Genomic DNA, 8,102 nt, shown 5'->3' on the forward strand with positions numbered 1-8,102 from the left:
GGGGGGGGGGGGGGGGCTGTGCGTGTTATTTTAGCGTACAAGTTACGGGCGTGTGTCAGGAGCGTGGGTGCAAGGGGGCCGTCTGTTAGACTTCTAAGGGGGTTCCATCCCATCCCGGGGGCCGGGGCTGGAGAGGGTGCCCCGGAGCCCTCACCCCCCTGGGAGCCGGCTGCAGGGGCGCAGGAGTCTGAGCCGCTCCTCCCTCCGGGGTTCACTGGCGAGTCAGGGCCGCGCGTCAAAGTCCACCAGGTGTGGGTGGAAGGCAGAAGCTTCGGGAGAGAAGTCCTGTCTCAGGAGGCAGGCCGAGCTGGCCGGCGGAGGGAACGGGGAGCCTTTGTTCTGGATGCTTGAGGACTCCTGGCGATGCGGGGGTGGGGGCTGTGCAGAGTCCCTCTCAGGGCCTTCTGGGAGGGGCGCTCCCAGCTCAGCTGTGTTTAAAAATTAGCAAGCAGAGGAGTCTGAGGTCCTGCAGTTAACCCCTTTAGAGCCTTGGAGGCCCGTCTGAACTGCTAATCGGGAAGGCTGAGAGCCCAAGAAACTGCGGGGGGAATGCTGTCTGCGTGGGGTCCCCCGGGCGCCCTTCCCCCTCCCCAGCTCCCATGTTGACAGCCTCTTTGTTTTCTCCTCTCAGCCTATTCAAGGCCGTTTTTCAGCTTGCTGGCTTTCCGTTAAGATTGGGGGGATTTTCCACCCTCGTGAGGTTATGAAACAGCAAGGACGAGGCCTCCCCGCGGGAGTCAACCCGGCTTCCTGCTGCACGTGCGGCAGGGAGCGCCTCTTTGCCGCCCCAATTCCAAGGGCAAAGTGGGAGCGGAGGGAGGGCAGTGTGGGGAAGGGGCCTCTCCCTGTGGGCCCCGGGGAGAGGTGGCCGGTGGGGAGCCGTGGGGCAGGCGCGTCCCAGGGGGCCACCATTAAGCCACTGGCCACCTGCTGCCCAGAGTCTGAGGACCGGGGCGTTGGCTCCAGAGACTGTGACCAGGGGGCAGGTGACTGGATCCTGGGAGATCGGCTCCGAAGGCGGGGCTGACAGAGATCCAAGGGGGTCCCTCCCTGAGTGGGACGTTTCAGTGGCTGCGGGTGCCCTCAGTGAGGGCAGAGTCAGCAGCACGGCTCTCCGGTCTGGCCTCCTCCTGCAGCTTCTCCCCGGCCTGTCCTGCAGCCTCCTTCCAACCCTCGGGCTCCTGGGCTGCCTCCACCAGAGGGCCCCTTGCCTACAGCCCTTGTCCCGTGCCCCCCTCCCCACCTTCCCCCAGGGAGCGTCTAGGACCCTAGGCCGATTCCGGGTGTAGGCCCTGTTCCTCCGGGGGGTTCCTGTGCGGGCCGGCCTGCGGATCCCTCCCCCGGGAAGTGCACACCAGGGTGGGGGGTGGGGGGCCCTCCCCTCCGGACCACCAGCCCCAGGAGGGCCTGGTGAGGTTGCCACAAAGATCTGTTCGAGGACCAAATCTGTAAAAGGGGGCACTGACTGCCGCCCTGCCTCTCAGACGTAGTTCACCGCCTGGGAAAGCTCGAAGTCGGCTACGCCGCGGCCTGTGTCGCCAGCAGGTGCGCGCGGCGAGGGTCCACGGCAACCCCCCACATGGGTTCCGGCACACGGGGGCTCTGGACGCGCGCAGAATGAAGGGGCAGAGGAAGGGTTCCACTTGACTACACTGGGAAATGGCTCCCTCCTGTCTGGAGTTAATTGGCTCCTAGACGACTTCCTGTCACACCGTTGGATGCTCCGTGCCTCTGCCCTCCCGAACACACTCACACTCAGGCAGAAACGTGGTCTGGCCCTGGCTCCAGTCAGGCCCCCTCTGGGAGGGCCACACGTCAGGGCCCAGGGTCACCTGTGTGGCCTCTGGCCCCCACTGCCGTAGCACCCACCTGCCCCGCCCCCCAGCCCTGAGCGGCGGCGGCCCTGCTGCTCTCCCACCCCACCCCCACCTTGAAGCTTGGCCAGGAAGGCGGCGGTGGGGGCCCCTCTGCAGCCCGAGGAGCTGGGGACAGCCCTGTGTGCCGGGCACTGGCCCCCCAGGGAGTCCCCATTCTGTGACACTAATTGCTACAATTAGCAGGAGAAAGGCCTATTAGATCAGTTTCTTCTCCTGGCTGAGGCCTGGCTGCTGGGGAGGGCCAGCCCAAGCCCAAGGCTTTTCGGGGGAGCAAGGACCCTTCCACAAATGAGGCCACATTTAAATTGCAAACAAGGGCCTCGCCCAGCCCAAGGAAAGGCTCCCAGAGAAAGGCTTCGGTTTGGCGGACGAAATGGCTGGGGAGTGGGTGCCTGCACGGCTCCGTGAGCTCTCCTGGCTGATCCGATGGGAACGGGGGTCCTCCAGGAGTGGCCCGGTCCTGCCGGGGGCCTGGCCAAAGGGCGGGGGGGGGGGGGAAGGGGGCACGAGGGAAGGAAGGACAGTGGTAGAGGCTCCCCCTGCCCTGCCCCGGGCCTGCTTGCGGGCGGCGGACCTTCCGGATCTGCTGTCCACTGAGAGCCACTCTCTCACCAGTCTGCGTCCCTGCAGGAGGGAAGAGGGCCCTCCCAGCCTCCATCCGGGCCACAGATGCCCGTGCCCCAAGTGGCTTAGAGTCTGCAGCCGACACAGTTCCGGGTGGCAGCCCAAGGGCCGTAGGACTCGAGGCACCTGCCAAACTTGAGTCACACCCCTGGCCAGGGAAGGGGGTGCCTGCGTTGGGGTCTCTCTCTCTCTCTCTCTCTCTCTCTCTCTGCGAGGGTGAGGTGGGGCAGTGTGTGCAGAGGCCAGGGCTCGTTTCATTTAAAGGAGCAGAGACCATCCCGGTCCCCAGAGTGGCCCTCACTTGGGGTCATCCCAAGGGGACACGTGGCAATGTCTGCACACAGTTTTGTTTTTTTTATGTTTATTTATTTCTGAGACAGAGAAAGAGCGTGAGTGGGGGAGGGGCAGAGAGGGAGACCCAGAATCCAAAGCAGGCGCCAGGCTCCGAGCCGTCAGCACAGAGCCCGACGCGGGGCTCGAACCCACAGACGGCGAGATCATGACCTGAGCTGAAGTCGGTTGCTCAACGGACTGAGCCCCCCAGGCGCCCTGTGCACAGTTTGATGATCACAACTGAGGGGCTGGGCAGAGGCCGGGCGAGCCGCTAACCACCCTATGACACAAAAGACAGCCCCCGGTGACACAGAATGCGCGGGCCTCAAATGTCCCCAGCACGGTGGCCGGGAAGTCCTGGTCCGAGGATCCAGGACCCCCGTGCGCTGCTCTGAAAATGGACTCACGCGTGCCCGGCCCGGCCCCTTCCTTCCTTCAGGAGCAATGCCCGACGCACCCAGCGGGCCGAGCCTGTGGAGGGGACGACCGCGCTCTCGTGAGGCCTCCCTCTGGGTGGAGGACACGGGCGGGCACAGAGCGCGAAGGTGACTAAGGAGCTAGAAAATGTGTGGCCTGTGCTTGCAGAGGCGTGAAACGAAACGGAGGGCTGACCCCGCGGGCGGCTCGAGGGGCCGACTGTGGTGGCTGCTGGGGGAACGGCTCCCTGACACGCAGCACTTCAGGTGGGACCTGAAAGGGGAGGAGGAGTCCTCACAGGCAGTCCAGGGGGACGGGGACGGGCCAGGCAGGCGGGCGGGCAGGCGGAGGGGGCTGGCGCACGGGCCCCTGAGGCGCTTGGCTGGCTTGAGACAGAGGCAGGTGTGCCGGGAACTCGGGACAAGGACAGACAGCGGGCAGGGCAGATCTCGTAAAACCCGATGGAATTTGGATATTGCTTCCTAGAAATAGAAACCACTAGAGGGTACCTGGCAGGAGAGTGACGGGACCCGCACGCATCCGTTCACTCCTTCTTGGCTGTGGGGTGACTCACAGCACGAAGCCCACGGAGCACTGTCGCCGGGTGAGGGCCTGGGGGAGGCAGCGCCCTGGTCCTTTCTTCACCGCCCCCCCCCCCCCCCCCCCCCCCCCGGCGGCTCCCGTGTCGTTGATCTCTGTCGCTGCTCCCCCCGGGCCCCGCTGATGCTCGGAGCAGCTTTTAGCCAGGCCTCTGCGCGGTGCGTGGTTTTAACTGCAATACAGCGTCGCGGGCCGAGGCCCCCGCTCCGTTTGGCATCGGCGTCACCCGGCACCCTGTCTGCGCACGCCTCCGGTCCGCCAAGTGTACGTCCAGTCCTCGGTCCTCACCGCAGCGCCGGTCTCCAGCCCCCCGCCCCCACAGGCAGGGCCCCGACGAGCTCGCGCACACACAGCCCCTCGTTGTTCTGCCGAGCGCGGCCCTGGCCGCTTCCCCAGGAGGGGAACCGCTGGGCTGCGGGTGTGAAATGTTTTATTTGAGGAAGAAGGGCTGGAAGGCTCTCCAGAAGGTCTGCGCCTGCCCGACACTCCCACCTGCAACACGCAGGGGAGGCTCGTGTCCTGCGTTTCTGCCAACACTTGGCATTACCCTACTTTCTAATCCTTCCCCGATGGAGGAGGCCTCTCGCGTTCCTCCGCGTTTTCGACGGGACGGCCGATGAACTTCAGGCTCTCTCCACAAGTTTGTGAGCCCCCGCCCCCTGTGAACTGCCAGTCCCTGTCCCTCGTCCGCCGGCCTCGCCGGCCTCCTCCGTTTTTCTCGTTGGCTCGCCGCACTTTGCGGGCTGTCTTGGTGATTGTCCCCTTAGCGGTTTTGCGTCAAATATCTTGTCATTTGTCATCTGTAACCTGGGCAAAGTCACACGAGCGAGAGTGAAAATGGCAAGTCCCGTCTCACGGGTGTTGACGAAAATAGTTTTGACCTTTGCCACGACGGATTTATTGAACAGAAATGCTTGATTTGCCCGCATTCGAGTTCATAAATTTCAGTCTCGAAGTTTGTGCTTTCCAGGTCCCCGTGTACGACCCCCAGGCTACCTGGGCCATGAAATTATTCTTCACGGCCTTCTCCTCCTAAACAAACATCAAGGACCTTTCCTTTTAACTCTTTCATCCATTTGGAGCCTGCTTCTTCCAGGTTGGGCAGGAATGCTCATTCAGACCGCGCCCCTCGGGGCTGCTTTCCCCCGGATCATCCGTTACACGGCCCCCCACCAACAAGCCACCTTCATCCCCTGCCACCTTCCTCTAGAAGCAAGCCAGTGTCCCCCACCGTTCCTGAGGCTTGGAGCGTGCCCCGGGATCTGCTGGTACAAGGCCTCCTCTGTTCTCCTTTTTCAACGTGCACTTGGCGTTTGTAGATCTTTTTCTCGTGCATTTTAGAAAATGTGTGTCAAGTTCCTCCAAAACTCCAGCTAGAAGTTGGAGCAGAGTTGTACTCAACGCACAGGTTCGGGAGGACGTGACCCCCCTCCTAAGGCGAGAGTGCCCCATCCAGGAGAACGGAATGTGTCTCCATATCAAAACATCTTCCTTTACGTGCTTCACTAGCAGTTTCAAATTCGCTCCACAAAAGTCTTCTTTGTTGATTCGCAGACCTGATATAAACGTTGCTGCGCTCTTCCAATCGGTGCTCTCACTTGCATTCTGCCTTTCGGTGCCTCACTACCGGCCTAGGCGCTTCGGGGAGTAGGGCCCGGGGTGGGGTGGGGTGGGGCGGGGGCGGGGGGGAGAAGGGGCACGTCGATCTCCTCTCCAAAACCTTTGCTGAAGTGTCTTCCTGATTCTAAAAGCTGACTGTTTTTCGTGCAGCTCAGCAGATTTCCGAGTATGGTCTGAGGACCCCAGAGAGCCCCTGAGGCCCTCTCACACAAGGTCAAAACCATTTTCGTCATACTAACTACTCAGATGTTGCTGCCTTTTCTGCTCTCGCTCTCACAGAGTTAAGGAGTTTTCCAAAGGCAGCATGACCCTGCTGAACATGTGCTCGGGTTTTCTGTGTTGCTCAGTTTTAGCTTCCAGGAAGGTAACTCTCAACAGACACAGCCCCTGTTAACACGAGTTCTTTGGGGGCCTCCCTACTTTTTCAGAGGACAAAGGTCCTGAGGCCGCACTGCTTGAGAACCCCCTTGTGGGCGACACACCTCCAGACGGGCTGCTCCCCCTCTCTCGGGCCTCTCCTCCACCTCCATCCCCTTTCCTTGTACCACGGCCCCCTCCGCCTACGCCTCCCCTTAAAGGGACGGATGCACTCTGGGATTCTCTGGCAGGCTTGCTGCGAGGTCAAGTGTTGGTACAGAAGCTGCATCAAGTCAGGGCAGTTCCCTTCTGGTCCTGGCCGGCTCTGTGGTATCCACCCCCCCTCCCTAAAATCATGCGTAGGCATCAAACTATATCGTATAATTTTTCTGCCTCTATGGAGAGAACCGTATGGTTTTTCTCCTCTAGTCTCTCAATGTGGTCAGTTACACGGATAGAGTTTCTGATACTGGATCATCTTTGCAGTCCTAGAAGAAATCCCACTCGTTTAGGGAGCGTTGCCTATGCTTTTGGATTCGGTTAGCTAACGCAGTCCGTGGGACTTCTCCAGCTATGGGACGTCAGCATGCGTGAGGGACCTGGTTCATAATTTTCTTGTGCTCTCCTTACTTGAATTTGGACGTGCTCTGACTCCCAATTTAAAAAGATCCCTCTTAGCTGGAGCGTAAATCCCGAAACAGGCCCACTTTTCTCTTCAGCATGTTTGGAAACACATTAAAATAGAACCGTAATCAAGCAACCCAATCCTTCGGTTTTTGTCCCAGCGAGTATCTGGAAAACAGGTGCAGAGATGAAGCATTTGAGACACCATAGAAATCTGGTTAATCCTGCCTGCCTGCTCTCCTTCAGCAAGTATTGCCCGGGCAAGGCTGTGTATCAGGCTCTGGGCTGGGGGTGGGGCAGGCAGCAGAGAACAGAACAGCCCCTCCTGGGAGCTCTCCGCCCCGCACAGGCGCAGCAGCAAGCAAAGGGACTCGTAAATGCACCTAACACGCAGATATGCTTGTTCTAGCAATGTCTTTGTGCCTGGGGACCCTCCATCTAGGACAGAGCTATTGTGCGGAGATGAATTCATCCCTTTCATGACCACCACAGTCCTGTGGGAAGGCACTCATCCCCATTTTACAGAAAAGGCAATTTGACCTGCTCTGGGAACACTAGGCGGTGGGGGGAGGGGAACTGAACTGCCAGGCTGTCTATGCCCTGCTACTGTCCAGACCGTGACCTCAGCCACCAACTCCAGTACCGGACACGACCAAGAGTCCCAGGCCCTACTCCCATCCCCCACCTGGCCCCAGGATTCCAAGCCCCAACCCCAAGTGGACCTTGCACTCAGAATCCCCACCCTGACTCAAGCCTCGACTTCACATTCTGTGATCCCCAACTCAGGTCCCCTAACCCCAACTTGCCCCCCCCGCCCCGCAGCTGACCCACAACCAGACACCTTCCACACACAGCCTCTGGACCCTGACTCAGAAGCACCACCCTGGCTCCAGTCCGCACTTGGACCCCAACCCCGACCTGGATCCCCTGCTCAGAACTCTGACTCTAACTTGCACTCTAGACACCCCACTAGCACTCCCGACCCTTGACACAGAGCCCCAACACAGACCCCGGACCGAGACTCTGGTCCTCCACCGGGACCGCCGCCGACAGGCCGGAACCCCTGGCCCTTGGTCCCGCGTGTAGGCCAGGGGACGGATTTCAGACACAGTCTAGGACCCTGGACTCAGAACCACGACATGAACTCCGATCTCCGACTCAGAACTCTCGTCTTAACTCCAACAGACTCTGCCCTGACCCCCAACTTGGAACCCTGAGTGCCTACCAGAACCGGGAACCTGGACTTGGATCCCCCACACGGGACCGCCACAGGGACTCCAAACCCAGCTCCGATCCCCGGACTCGGATCCTCCGCGCAGGACCGCGACGCGGACTCCAAACCCGGCTCCGATCCCCGGACTCGGACCCCCCCGCACAGGACCGCGACGTGGACTCCAAACCCGGCTCCGATCCCCGTACTCGGATCCCCCACGCAGGACCGCGACGCTGACTCAAAACCGGCTCTGATCCCCGGACTCGGATCCCCCGCGCAGGACGCAACACGGACTCCAAACCCGGCTCCGATCCCCGGACTCGGACCCCCCGCGCAGGACCGCGACGCGGACTCCAAACCTGGCTCCGATCCCCGTACTCGGATCCCCCACGCAGGACCGCGACGCGGACTCCAAACCGGGCTCCGATCCCCGGACT

The 8,102-nt window shown here is 61.3% G+C and overlaps 1 protein-coding gene across 1 annotated transcript in view; it reads left to right on the top strand.

Annotated features, from left to right (window-relative positions):
- KCNQ1 (potassium voltage-gated channel subfamily Q member 1) overlaps positions 1 to 8,102 on the top strand; it is a 316,316-nt gene that overhangs the window by 163,462 nt on the left and 144,752 nt on the right. The gene's annotated exons all lie outside the window — the stretch shown is intronic.

The sequence above is a fragment of the Panthera uncia genome, chromosome D1 (genome assembly GCF_023721935.1).
Source record: "Panthera uncia isolate 11264 chromosome D1, Puncia_PCG_1.0, whole genome shotgun sequence".
In the NCBI taxonomy this organism is placed as follows: Eukaryota; Metazoa; Chordata; class Mammalia; order Carnivora; family Felidae; genus Panthera; species Panthera uncia.